The 15,487-nt window shown below is 38.5% G+C and overlaps 1 protein-coding gene across 1 annotated transcript in view; it reads left to right on the top strand.

Moving 5' to 3' along the window:
• Positions 1-10,572: 10,572 nt before the first annotated feature.
• The window catches only part of add3a (adducin 3 (gamma) a), a 100,775-nt gene continuing 95,860 nt past the window's right edge, over positions 10,573-15,487 (top strand). Inside the window, exon 1 of the mRNA XM_056260662.1 lies at positions 10,573-10,695. The gene's annotated coding sequence lies outside the window, so the exon portion shown is untranslated. The remainder of the gene's footprint in view (positions 10,696-15,487) is intronic.

The following is a 15,487-nucleotide window of genomic DNA, read 5'->3' as shown; positions in this document are numbered from 1 at the left end:
AATGATTCGAGCTTTGTGACATGGTGCATTATCCTGCTGGAAGTAGCCATCAGAGGATGGGTACATGGTGGCCATAAAGGGATGGACATGGTCAGAAACAATGCTCAGGTAGGCCGTGGCATTTAAACGATGCCCAATTGGCACTAAGGGGCCTAAAGTGTGCCAAGAAAACATCCCCCACACCATTACACCACCACCACCAGCCTGCACAGTGGTAACAAGGCATGATGGATCCATGTTCTCATTCTGTTTACGCCAAATTCTGACTCTACCATCTGAATGTCTCAACAGAAATCGAGACTCATCAGACCAGGCAACATTTTTCCAGTCTTCAACTGTCCAATTTTGGTGAGCTCTTGCAAATTGTAGCCTCTTTTTCCTATTTGTAGTGGAGATGAGTGGTACCCGGTGGGGTCTTCTGCTGTTGTAGCCCATCCGCCTCAAGGTTGTGCGTGTTGTGGCTTCACAAATGCTTTGCTGCATACCTCGGTTGTAACGAGTGGTTATTTCAGTCAAAGTTGCTCTTCTATCAGCTTGAATCAGTCGGCCCATTCTCCTCTGACCTCTAGCATCAACAAGGCATTTTCGCCCACAGGACTGCCACATACTGGATGTTTTTCCCTTTTCACACCATTCTTTGTAAACCCTAGAAATGGTTGTTCGTGAAAATCCCAGTAACTGAGCAGATTGTGAAATACTCAGACCGGCCCGTCTGGCACCAACAACCATGCCACGCTCAAAATTGCTTAAATCACCTTTCTTTCCCATTCTGACATTCAGTTTGGAGTTCAGGAGATTGTCTTGACCAGGACCACACCCCTAAATGCATTGAAGCAACTGCCATGTGATTGGTTGATTAGATAATTGCATTAATGAGAAATTGAACAGGTGTTCCTAATAATCCTTTAGGTGAGTGTATATATATATATATATATATATATATATATATATATATATATATATATATATATATATATATATATATATATATATATATGTGTGTGTGTGTGTGTGTGTGTGTGAGACGAGTATTTAGAATATTTGATTTAGCATTATATATAATTGCCATCCATTATGAATTGAATGTGGCCCTCTTCATTTTGAAGTTGAGTACCTCTTTTTTTCTTTTGCCTTGTAGCTGAGGGCTATCACAATAAACGTGTGATTCTACATTAGACGTTTTAAATTGCGAAGAGCATTTTTTTTTGCCGCCTCTGTAGCCCACTCTGATTTTCGAGGCACTGTTGGATGCATTAGTACCTTTATGCTTTCCAAACCCCCAACCACCCTTTTCTGCCAAACAAGAGCCATTTTGTCAATTACGTTCTTCCAGAGTCACTTTAGCTAAATCCACACTTCACAGCTAATTAAGAAGAGCGCTGCGCTCTTGTGTGAACTGTGCATGATAAAAGAGTCCATTTTGCATGCCAATGCATATGGCAAAAGCCTTTCTTTTTGTTTCCAGTAACATCTAAATGTCCGTAAAGCAAGACACATTTACTTAAGAACTATTTCTTAAGTAAATGTGAGAACTATTCTTAAGTAAATGTGAGAACTATTTTTACTTAAGAACTATTTCTTAAGTAAAAATCTTAAACAAAATCAGGCCTTTCCTAACTGAGCATGCAACACAACTTCTTGTCCAGGCCCTGGTTATCTCTAGGCTTGATTACTGCAATGCTCTTCTGGCTGGACTTCCATCATGTGCAACTAAACCTCTACAAATGATCCAGAACGCTGCTGCTCGTCTGGTCTTCAACGAGCCCAAAAGGGCCCACGTCACTCCTCTGTTCATCTCCCTGCACTGGCTACCACTCGCTGCTCGCATCAAGTTCAAGGCATTGACACTTGCTTACAGATTGACCACAGGCTCAGCTCCCTCCTACTTTCACTCGCTCCTACGAGTCTACATCCCTACCAGAAGCCTACGATCAGTCAATGAGCGACGGCTCGTGGTACCTTCACAAAGAGCCACAAAATCACTCTCCAGAACATTCTCATTCACGGTTCCATGCTGGTGGAATGATCTCCCCACCCTCGTCCGTAATGCAGAATCCCTGACAGCATTTAAAAGACAACTGAAAACTCATCTCTTCCGTGAGCACTTAACTTAAAGTGAACTTAAACTTAAAAAAAAAAAAAAAAAAAACCTTTAGATCCTCACTTGTCTGGTTTATGCTACTCTGAGCCAGTGGTGGACAGTAACGAAGTAAATGTAATTCGTTACTGTACTTAAGTAGCTTTTTTGCATATCTGTACTTTACTCAAGTATTTAAATTTTGGGAGACTTTTACTTTAACTCCACTACATTTCAAAGTCAAATATCTTACTTTTTACTCTACTACATTTTCAAAATCAGTCGTTCCTTTTTATTTATGAGTGGTTAAAACTGTAACTGGTCAAACCACCAATCACAGTACAGCGCGCGCGCTTTGTTTTGAACTTGCCTTGGCGGAATCTACTAAGCGCGAACCAGAGCCGTTAAATATGAGAGTTGCGAACATACGTAGATGGTTGTGTCTGTGATCTCGCCGTCACGTTATTCGTGTAGCTCTCAATAGTTCCAAACAAATCGCGTTGACAATGATTTTAAGCGGGACAGAGAGCAGCAGCTATTATTGCAGCAATTATTGGTAAGTATTGACGCATAATGTACATTACGTTGCCACTAAAATGACTTGCTTATAATAGCTTTTTTTTTTTCTAGGGAGCAGCCTAGCAGAAACGCTGCATTAATACATTTTTGTGTTAAATTTTGGAGGGAAATTGGCTGCTCCCATAACATAGAATATAGAATATATATATATATATATATGTGTGTGTGTGTGTGTGTGTGTGTGCGTGTGTGTGCGCGTGTGAATATATGTGTGTGTGTGTATGTATATATATTTAATGGCGTTGTGCAGGTTTATGTGAATGTATCATAACATTAAGATGTTAATAATTATGACCATAGGCGCTGGAGAAAAATATATACAGTAAATACTGTAAATGTTTTATACCTTATGGGAACAGTCCCCTTCCCTCCAAAATGAAATGCACAAAAAATTAACTCAATTCAAATATATATACATATATATACTAATTAATGTCATTTCATTAATAGATTGGTGTGCCAAGAGTGACATTAGACTTCACTTAGATTAGTCAATTAGACTGAGTTAAGCAAGAGTCTTGTGACAAATTATAATAGAACATTATAGCCATAAAAAAAATCAAAGTACTTGGATACTTAAGTACATTTGAAGGCAAATACTTTTGTACTTTTACTCAAGTGAATGTTTAAAGGCAGCACTTCTACTTTTACTTGAGTAATATTTTACCTTGAGTATCTTTACTTTTACTCAAGTACATGGTGTGTGTACTTCGTCCACCACTGCTCTGAGCAATGTTTGAACTTTGTATTTTGAGCACTTCTTGGGTTGCTATTGTCTCTTCACGATGACTCGTTTGGTTAGTCCTCAGATGTAAGTCGCTTTGGATAAAAGCGTCTGCTAAATGACTAAATGTAAATGTAAATGTATTTGATTGGATGGTGTTATATCTACCGAATTCAAGCTAAACCAATGCTAAAACATTAGCTAAATGATGATATGGCACCAGGAATATAAATAAAAAAAGTAAATAGTGTCATTTTTGATTTCGTGGTTATTTTTTAAAACATTATCTGTTAGCCTAACTTATAGCCTTTGTTTTTATCTAGCCAACAATATTGTGTTGCTAACAGCCGTTGCTCTATATTCACACTTGATTCAAGGTTTAGTCATCTACATAGTGTCATTAGGTTGTGATTGTGACGCAGACGCTCTCTGGAAATCCTATTGGCCGGTAGTTTTCAGCTGTTGGCTCTTCAGCTTATTAGCGCTGACGCATTTGTGGAGTATCTGGAGCTCAGCATCCCTCCGCCCGCCAGAATCATTTCCTTTTGTCTTTATCTTCTGACAGCACTCATACATTGTGCGTTTAATCGCATGAGCTAATATCTAACTGCTATGCACAGCTTCCCGAAACAATATTAGTTAAAGGAGCACTTCACCCATTTCAACATTAATCTTTATTGAAAGTGGGTCATATATGTAGTCGAAATGTAAAAGAAATTTTGAATTTGGTGCCCTCTTGACCGAGAAAAGACAGAAAATAACTTTAGGGCGCATTTGTGTGTAAGACCACAACTCCCAGAATGCACCACGTTGCACAGCTCCGCAAGCCACTCCCACTAATCCAGAACAGCGCAAAGTCGCAAACATCAGAGAAATCACTCTTCCGTCTACTCTACAGGGCTAACGTTAGCTGCCAACAGAGTTAGAAATTCATTTCACACAAAATGTATCGTTAGTTGGCTGTGGCGAGCAGGACGAGGGACGTGAGAGCGGCGCGAGGCCGGTGGCGTGAGTGATAATGAACGACACCTGTGAGACGCACCGGTCTCTCTCGCGTCTCTCACCGAGGAGCGGACGCATAAAACGAGGAGCGACAGGGCAGATCGAGAGAGGAACAGGCCTGATTTTATGGTGTGTTTTGTTTCTGTTGTGTGTGGCCAGCAGTGCGGGGCTGCTGGCTTATACTTTTGTTTTGTATTTGTTTATTTTACTATTAAAATGTTTAAATGTTCGCCGATTCCCGTCTCATTCTTCCCACAACAACGAACCCGACGCAGCCGACGCCGCCGCCTCTTGTTCCTCCATCAACCTCAGCTGCTCTTCGCTATATTGTGGCTCGTATAAATAGCCACGAACATCAGTTTCGAGCAAAAGATTTTCAAAATCCTCGTCTTCCATATCCTGTGTCGTAAATTCAGGCATTATGGTAAATCTAACTCCTTGAGCGCTTGTTAGCTTAGCTTGCTGTCTTCCAAGCAAGATGGCGGATTAATAGTTTAGTTTCTTCAGGTTTAGTCCCACCCACTGATCTGTAATAGGCCGGTGGGGTGAGTGGGTCCCATGCCCTTGAATAATAATGAGCTAAAGGCTGTAGTTTTTTTAATATGCAATGAAATTTATCTTCCGTCCTATCGTGACGCAAAATGACGATATTTACGTCACGATAGGACGGAAGTAAAACACTTAAATCCTTTTTTCTCCCATCTCAGAAAAAAAACTAGCAAAATTCCACCATCATTATAATATATGACTGGGTTTCTAACAATACAAACCTTAATGCAAATGGGTGAAGTGACCCTTTAAAGGGTCACTTCACCCATTTGCATTAAGGTTTGTATTGTTAGAAACCCAGTCATATATTATAATGATGGTGGAATTTTGCTTGTTTTTTTTCTGAGATGGGAGAAAAAAGGATTTAAGTGTTTTACTTCCGTCCTATCGTGACGTAAATATCGTCATTTTGCGTCACGATAGGACGGAAGATAAATTTCATTGCATATTAAGAAAACTACAGCCTTTAGCTCATTATTATTCAAGGGCGTGGGACCCACTCACCCCACCGGCCTATTACAGATCAGTGGGTGGGACTAAACCTGAAGAAACTAAACTATTAATCCGCCATCTTGCTTGGAAGACAGCAAGCTAAGCTAACAAGCGCTCAAGGAGTTAGATTTACCATAATGCCTGAATTTACGACACACGATATGGAAGACGAGGATTTTGAAAATCTTTTGCTCGAAACTGATGTTCGTGGCTATTTATACGAGCCACAATATAGCGAAGAGCAGCTGAGGCTGATGGAGGAACAAGAGGCGGCGGCGTCGGCTGCGGCAGCGGCCGCCGCAGGAGACCAGCCCGGCGCAGACGAGAAGCCCGGACTGGCTCGAGCTGGGCGGACTGCTGGTGCCTACATGTCGTGCTCTCGGCTCTCGCTGTGCGCTACGGACACAGATAGAGTCCGTCTGCTGCAGAGAATTTCAACGATCGCAATATCACCTGGACGAAACCTCTGAATCAGACGAGCACACGGACGTTTGTGTTGTGATTAGGGATGTAACGATTCACTCGCAACCGGTTGAAAATCGATAAAAATGTGTGACGATTCAAGTCGGTTGAAATGTTAAACGAATCGCGATACACGTTTTAAACCGCAGGGCGCGTTTACTATAGCCTACTGTGAAGTTGTGAACCTCGCTTTACAATAGCACAATAGCAGCGAGCACACACTGGCGTGAAGCTAGCGAGTGTTTTCACTTCATTCATGGAACTTGATCTTGTGTGAGCCAAGCTCAACTTCCATAGGAATGAACTGAAAACGCTCGGTTTGCTCCGCTCGCGCCGCACCAGTGTGTGCCATAGACTGGTGTGCACGTGCCGTCAAACAGTAGACATGGCTTTGGCGACGGCAAGCGTAGATGTTGACGTTGACTCATTCAAATCGGAGGTGTGGCGGCATTTTGACTTTCCGTAGACTAATAATAATCACCACCGTGAGTAACACCAGTCACCTCCGTTTTCATGTAAAAGTCATTAATACTACAATTGCGAGAGCCACGGAGATCACAAGGTGCATCAGTGTTTCCGTGGCAACCAGGTGTTGTATTTATTTTACTATCTCTTTCTCTAAATGTGTTTTTTTTTTACTCTTACTAGTGTAATGATACAAATTATAACAAAATTAGAATCTTGCCTTTATTACAATGTAAAACCCCTGTCAATCTGGTACTACTAATTTTACACAGTCTTTTACATAGTGTGCGAAGGTACCAGTGTCCAGCCTCTTGACCAAACAGACAGAAAGACTGAGTTGAAACAACCTTGAAGGGAATTTTTTTAATGTAGTTTTATTATTTGACAAATATATTCTAAATTAAAAAGAAATGTGCAGCATTTTGTCTGAGAAATAATAAAAGGGACACTTTTGTCTTAAATCTCATTTGTTAAAAAAATCGTGAGAAAATCGTATCGTGAAACCAGTATCGTGAATCGTATCGCATCGTGAGATGAGTGAATCGTTACATCCCTAGTTGTGATCCATCCAAGTTTCGCACCGCATATGTTCTGACTGAACATCCAGGTAACTTTATCATCATCATGCAATAATTCACCATATAGAAAGAAATACAAACGAGGAGTAATTCACTAATGAGTTTGCCAATGTAACGGGGTTCGTTGTTGTGGGAAGAATGAGGCGGGAACCGGCAAACATTTAAACATTTTAATAGTAAAATAAACAAATACAAAACAAAAATATAAGCGAGCAGCCCCTCACTGCTGGCCACACACAACAGAAACAAAACACAACATAAAATCAGGCCTGTTCCTCTCTCGATCTGCCCTGTCGTCGCTCCTCGTTTTATGCGTCCGCTCCTCAGTGAGAGACGCGAGAGAGACCGGTGCGTCTCACATGTGTCGTTCATTATCACTCGCGCCACCGGCCTCGCGCTGTCCTATCACATCCCTCGCCCTCGTCCTGCTCGCCACAGCCAACTAACTAGAAATTTTGTGTGAAATGAATTTCTAACTCTGGTGGCAGCTAACGTTAGCCTTGTAGACGGAAAAGTGATTTCTCTGATGTTTGCGCTGTTCTGGATTAGTGGGAGTGGCTTGCGGAGCTGTGCAATGTGGTGCATTGTGGGAGTTGTTGTCTTGCATACAAATGCGCACTAAAGTTATTTTCTGTCTTTTCTCGGTCAAGAGGGCATCAAATTCAAAATTTCTTTTACATTTCGACTACATATATGACCCACTTTCAATAAAGATTAATGTTGAAATGGGTGAAGTGACCCTTTAAGCGTCGATTTAATGATGTTATTTCGCAGTATATCCCTCTACTGGACGTATCAGGAACAACAGGGTCGTAGAACTGCCAGGGGCGTATATCTGCCGGCTCCAGGTCTGTCTGCAGCCTCCCCCTACTCATTCACCAGAGCAAGGCTGTGGGGGATAGAAATATTTTCAGTGTTATTTAATGGGTTATTGGATTGTTTTGCAGACGAAATAGGCTACTGCAAAAAAAATGTCTTTCCAGGAAATTTTAGTAGGCCAAACTCCAGACAACATGAGCTGTGAAAAATTATAAGCGATCTACGAGCTTTAGGCTATAGCTACAGCATTTTACAGCGAATGCCATTCAGCCCAGACAATATACAGGCTACATAATTTTAAACTACTAAAAATGACAATAAAACAATCACTTTTTAAACTGCAGTATTATTTCCTTGAAAAGTACTTACTGCTGAAGGAGTTAGATACACTTTGTGCTGCGTATATTTCTCGTGAAATATTGCCCGTGAAAAGTTATCGGAGGCTCGAAGCAGAAATCAAGTTCCCACAATGCAGCTCGAAAATGTAAATAAACGGCCAAACACCTGTGATTCAGGTTTTACGGACACTTGCTGTTAAAATATAGTCATTATAACTGGTAATACAAAATTGTTAGGTCAGTAAGTGTAACTTAAAAATAATGACAACAAAAATGACTATTTTCTTCTTTGGATAATTTTAAGATGTTCATTAGAAGAACAGTTTACCTTTTGGTGAATTTTCTGGATAGATGCCTCAGTTTCCTTCAATTCTCTGCTAAGGTTCACACTCATTGTAGGAATGGGCAAAACACAAAACGTTATGGTCAAGCACGCGGCCGGTATCGTGATGCAATACTATTTTCAGCCACTAGGTGGAAGCATCGGCTCATAATGTTAAAAGTTAAATATAGTCAATATGACTGTCTGCCTGTCTGGTAATCAATACATTACTATATAATGAGTTAAATACAGTTGGCAAAATGTACTTCTAAAAAAATAGTTTTCAGTGCTGTCTCTTTTTTTAAAGAATCAATGAAACATTTAGCAGAGCTTTTGATTATATATATATATATATATATATATATATATATATATATATATATATATATATATATATATATATATATATATATATATATATAGGCTATTAATTATTATAATCTTAATATATTATAATCAGGATATAAATCATATAAATATAACTCATATAAAATATAACTAAATATATATATATATATATATATATATATATATATGAATTATAATTATATCAGATATTATAATGATATAAAATTGGAATGATACCTGTTTTTATGTTAGAAAAAACGTTGTCTTCTTGGTCCCTGGTGAACCTGCAGTACATATACAAAATTCATCATCAAAATCAGAAACAACGCAGAACACATAGACAGAAATAAAGTGGCACACTTCCAACAATGCAAACATCCACAATGCAAAATTATCATGCTCACCACGCGCACACACACACACACACATAGAGACTATAACAACTGTTCTCTTATCATTTGTAAAATGAAAACATCCAAAATGCAGAACCACCACAAAAATAAATTTGTGACACTGACACATTGAAAATGTGCACACTCACACACAAACACACACAGGAATACATTTGTGAGTCTATAAAACAACTGCTCTCTTATAATTTGTCAATAAAAATCATCCAAAATGCAGAACAACCACAAAATAAATTGGTTTCACTGACACATGTGCACACACACACACACACACACACACACACACACACACACACACACACACACACACACACACACACACACACACACACACACACACACACACACACACACAGAGGGAGGGAGAGAGAGTGCGAGAGAGATGAAAGGATGAGACAAAACAATTTAAGGCACACACAGTTCAAATAAATTAAAGTTAATTTCTGTTAATTTCTATTCTGTTACAGTTAGTAACTGAAATGTTGATTAAAATAGTAGAATTATATTTAAAACAGATGATTGAAATAAATGATCAAATCTAAAGACTCCAACATTTGTCTTCGTAACATCTTGTTCAGGTTTGATTCTAATCATAATGTAACATTATTGAAAAACTTTTTCAGTACAAAAAATGCTAAACTTTGACAAAATGTATTTTTTTGCTTTGTTATAATTGTGATTTTATAATATTTAGATATGAATCCAACTTGTGAAAAGATATCTTAGTCAAATAGCAAATAGCATAGTGGAGCTCTAGCTATCTAGTGGTTAGATGTGATTTTTTTATTTTAAAACGGCATTTTCCAATAAATGGGCAAAAATCTTACATTAAACCATGTAAAATGATCCATGTTATCCCCATGAATGAAAGTTATAAAGTGTTTATAAGAGTTATAAAGGTCTTTTATAAAGTGAATTTTACATAAAAGGCTGTTTTTTTGTAAAAAGCATATTTAAATAAATATTTATTTATTTATAGAAATTTAAAAGATATTATAAATCCTCCAAACACTGCACAAATGTTGAGTAAAAACATTAATAAACTGAGTAAAATTACATTTGTAAAAACAACAACAACAACAACAACAACAACTATTATTCTGTTACAAAATTAAATGTTATTGTCTGGGGTCCGTGGAGGCCCCAAAGATAATTAGTGACGGCGCAAATGAAGAGAATCAGAGGGTTAAAAAACCCTTTTACAGACTCGAGTAGTCTACAAATTTTCGGCGGCTGCCATATTTTGCTCCGTATGTAAACGTGACGAGCGTGACTTCCTGCCAAATAGTGCGCGTGCCGCCCTGCCGCAGATCGTCATCACATGCGGATCCGCTGAAGCCGTTGAGCCCCGCGTGTGACGTCAATCCCTCTGCTGATGTCATCTGCGCGGCGCCACTGACCTCACGCGCTCTTCAGTGCATCTGCCCTGAACCGCAGTTCAAACCGCTCGAGCTCTCGGCGCTGAACGTGTGTGGCGCGCGGACTGAGTGAAAGTACCAGATTGGGCGCAACTTCCCGAACCCGTTACAGGTAAGCGGCTTTTAATACGCTTTGGGCCGATGTTTTATTTAGGCCTCTGTCAGATGACACAGGACTGCCTGTGACTGTCTGTGTTTAGTGGACATGCTGCATCTGCGCTTGGGAAAGTGCTCGTGCTCGTGCATGCCTTGAGTTGCAGCGCAGTTTATGCGTTTCTGATGCTGGTTTGAAGTGATGGATGCAGTGGAGCCTCTGAAGTGTCCCTGTGTGTCCCTCCCCTCTGAAGCTGTCGTGGTTGTAACAGAGATGCTGTCATGGAGATGAATCAGATCAGAGCAATAGTGTGTTTGATGCAGATGAAGCAGAGGAATGCATATGGGTTTTTAGGTGAAATAGACATAATAATAAAAAACATATTTAATATAAAAAATATAAAATAGATATATTTAAGTTCAGCATGCATATTATAAATATATAATGTATTTTTAAATATAAAATATATAGATCAATAATTATAATATTAAATATAATGTCATCTATTTGAATTAAACTATATAATATGTACAATAAAAATAATAAATCACATAATTTTATGTATGTATGCATGTATTTGTAATGAGATTTTGTAATATTGAGAATACATAATTTAATATTTTATAAACAAAATGTATTTTAAATAAATTATTAAATAAAAAAATGTTGTATATATAAAGAATTCAGATGCAAAAGCTTCTAAGTGCCATCTGAAATTTTCTTCTAAAATTTGCATTTTTATCATGGTTGTATATTTAAGTTCAGTAATTTCACTTTAATGACAATTAATTGGTCATTTTCATTGGCATTAAAGTGAAATAACTGAACATAAACATACAAGCTTGATAAAAATGATCTTTCTAGTCTAGAAGAAAATTTTAGATGGCACTTAGAGGCTTTTGCATTTGAAGTCTTATATTATTAAAAATGATTAAATATTATTTAAATAAATATTTATATATCGAAAATTATATATTATTTTAATTAAAATGTGTTAAATGTGTATATATATATGTATATATATATTATATTTATGAATTTTATTTAAAAATACATTAAAATAAATATGTTAAATCGTTATTTTCAATCGAAAAGTACATTAAATATATACTTGAAATTTGTACAATGTGAAGGTTTCTTTAAAAAAAAAAAAAAAAAAAAAATTGCTTTTGGATAATAGATTAGTTTTGTAAACTGGCTCTAAACTCTCTGTCCCCGGGCCCGCAGGCCGTCATTATCGCCTGCTGATACATAGTCAAAAGTCAAAGGCACATACATTGATGTTCGCGCCTTTAAAGCTTTCTTTGCACTTTGGTAATTCTTTCATTCTTTAATTGGAGATCATGATTCATAATTCATTCTAATTAAGTCAAGCTTGTACATGAGATATAAAAATTGAAGATTAATTTGTCTGCAGGGCAAGGTGTGTATGTGCAATAAAGACTCTTATGGGCTTTTTAATATTTAATTAAGCCTGAACTTGCCCTCTCTTCATATTCAGGCCCCTGACTAAAATGTGTTTGGCTCTGTCTCAAATCCTAATGAGCTGTCTTCCTATTCAGCATTTTTGATATCTCAGGTGTGCTCTGTGCGTATTATGCCCAAGATTGCAGGGTAGGTAGCAAGGATCTCAATGTCTATTATGTCCTGATAGGGAGTGAGATAACTAGGGTTTGACACAAAGTCAAGGTTAATAACATTGAACAAACACAGGGCTCCAGACATAGACAATGATAAAGGAGTCACTGGCTCCTAAAATGCAACATTTACTAAAAAGTATGTTTTAGTAAGAACAAATAGATACAGACTGATTGTTGTTCCAGTGGTCTTTCCTTTACAGTTGATTCAACCGTAGATAATAATCAATAATATGTGAAATGTTTTTGTTAGAAGACAATTATTAGGCCTATTTTAGAGCAAAACTCTGTTGTAAATATGTCTTTAATCACATGTCATCATCACAGTAGTGATTCCCGGTGAGCGTAACTGAAACTGTTAGTGAAGTGAAGGTTAAGGCCTGTTCACACCAAGGAAGGACGAACACTATAACAATAAAGATATAGTTTTAAAAATTGTTCTAAATGTATAAGAATAGCACAACAACTATAATGCACAGAGGAACAATAATATTGGAATCCCGTTCATGACGATTTTTACCAGCTGATGAATGCTAAAAATATTGACAGCCAATCAGAATTCACCAACTTTATAGAGCTCGAGCATTTAAAGGGGCGGACGACAAAACTGCAGCTTGTGCATTGAGTAAACAGAACAATATTGTGTGTGTTGCTGTGGATGGTATTATAGTTATTATCGTTATAGTTAACTTTATGGTTTATAGTAAGAACTGCGCGATAAGTCATTGGACATCACGGCTCAACCGCATTTACTGAGACTGTGAGTCTGGAAATTTCCCATTCACACAGCAACTTGCAACAGCGTCTCGAATAATATCTGTGTGAACGTGCAGGATTCAAGCCGGTATCTCTTAACAGTATACTACAGTAATATCAAAGATATTATGAGATTATGACTTTGTCTCGCATAGCCAGACTGACGGCCTGCACTCTATCGAAGCTTTCATTGGCCGAGGACATCTGACCGACATGCAAGGCAACCAATCACAGTTCGTTTTGTTCAGCATCATATGCAGGGATGGGCAACTCCGGTCCTCGAGGACCACTGTCCTGCAGAGTTTAGCTCCAACCCTAATTAAACACACCTGAACAAGCTAATCAATGTTTTCAGGATTACTAAAAACAAATTTTTGTCAGGGTTGGAGCTAAACTCTGCAGGGCAGTGGCCCTCGAGGACCGGAGTTGCCCATCCCTGCCCTAGAGTAATAGACCGACGTGCAATTCATCCAAGAACGTCATGCAAATTGACTGCAACAATGGCGCTACAAACGTTACAAAAAAAACAGCATATCATTTAGTTGATCCTGATAAGCGCTCATTGTCCACGACGGCTTTTTTCCGGTGGCCTGTTAAAGAACGCAACACTCACGTCTCCCGGATATCCTGGAGAATTCAACCAATCAAATGACGACTTGAAGTGTTTCCATTTTGTTTGCTTTATGCATCAGACCATCAGTCCTGAGACTATATCACTTTTGACACAACACGAGTCCAATCAAAGCTGCGAGCTTATCCATCAAATCTTCATTAAAGGTAAGATAGGTAATTTTCAGAGAGGTTAGCAATAGCAAGCTAGCTTTGAAAGCATGAGATCTCACCCTTCCTTCAGAGCGTCTACAAAGCCACGCCTTCTCCAAAACACAGGAACGCACACCGCAAGGAGCAAATACAATAATACTGTCTATAATAATGAACGTAAACAACTTACAGAGCTCTTACTTGTACCACCTGACTGCTGCAGATTCATTTCGGTGTTGATAGTGTCGCCATTGAAATAAATATGAGTCACGTAAACCTGTGACTTTTTACTCCGAGCGGTTCATGTCTTCCAAATTACAGTAGTTACGGAGAACTAGGGCTGTCAAAATTGCTCAAAAATGACGTTCGAATATTCCCAACCAATTATTATGACGACTTCAAAACTCCTGAAGTGTTTCCATTTTGTGTGCCTTAGTCTCAGGACCATTGGCTGAACGTCTGATGCATATCACTTTTGATAGAACACAAAACTGAGCCGCTCCAGTGGAGAACAGTGACTTGTCACTCCCATAAATAACCAAACTGTGTGTGAACGCAACCGTATGCTGAGTGAAAGTGGCCTTCGTTGTGTAGATAAACAGATTTCTGGACTGTCGCTAACACTAGATTTTAAATTGATATCGCGCATTTTTCTTTAACACTAGAATTTGAGTTCTTAAGCCAGTTTTTGGCCTTTCTCCTTTCTCGATGGGTGTGTCTGCAGGTCTCTCTCTACACGCAAAGGAGCGCATGAATATTGCAGATGATCAGGCTTCTTTCTGTTTTTCTTTCTTCATATTAGGAAAAAACCCCACCGTCTGGCTGAGAATGCTTTCTGAGGTCTGATACACACAGAGATGCATTTGGAGTATCTGTTATCCAGCCGTGTGTAAAGATAAACACGAATTTAAACCGTAATTTTATCTTCTCTTGCCCTGACAAGCGCTGTGAGTCTCATTTCTGCATGTGTGTGTGTGTGTGTCAGTGTTGAGTAAGAATGAAACCATTTGGAAAGCACCAGTCTTTTATTTGAACCTGTCCAGTGGACAAGCATGACTTCATCATTACCTCACAGTTCCCCATTAACGCTTATCAGAAACATATGAGCTCCACATGCTGACTGCGTTCTGCCATGGAAACTTTTCATTTTGTTTTGAGGATGTGTGGAGTGTGTGCGAGTGCTGGTGGTGGTGTTTTTATTGTGCAAGTTACTCTCACTTTCTTTGGTCTTGCCGCTCCATACGAGTCTAATTTCGGGTTTGTTTTATCCTGGTTTTCTTTCTCACCATTTGCATGCGGCACGGCGACCGGAAAGTTGCAGCTGAGAGCACTTTTGTATGTAAATGTGTTTTGCGCTGATAATCCTTTGATTTAAATTGGGGATATGCCAAACTATGTATTTTCAAATCTGACTAGTTAGTTGTGGATTATCTGAATAATTCGACTAATCTGACAAACCGTCACCCCACTTTTTGAGCGTAAATAGTTGTAGTTCATGAAGGCTTTGGAATACAGACCTTTGGTTGGTCTCTTTTTTGTATTTTAAAGAAGACATTCAGTAGATTATTGCTAGTTGTTATTTGCTATTATTTGTTAGTAAATGAGACCGATGCTGTTTCGGTGAATTAAATAAATCATTCAGGTGATTCAAAGCC

This window comes from Rhinichthys klamathensis, unplaced genomic scaffold, assembly GCF_029890125.1.
Source record: "Rhinichthys klamathensis goyatoka isolate OS25496 unplaced genomic scaffold, OSU_Roscu_1.1 h1tg000009l_1, whole genome shotgun sequence".
In the NCBI taxonomy this organism is placed as follows: Eukaryota; Metazoa; Chordata; class Actinopteri; order Cypriniformes; family Leuciscidae; genus Rhinichthys; species Rhinichthys klamathensis.
Note: the sequence above shows the minus strand (reverse complement) of the source record. Positions and strands in the feature narration are given on the sequence as shown.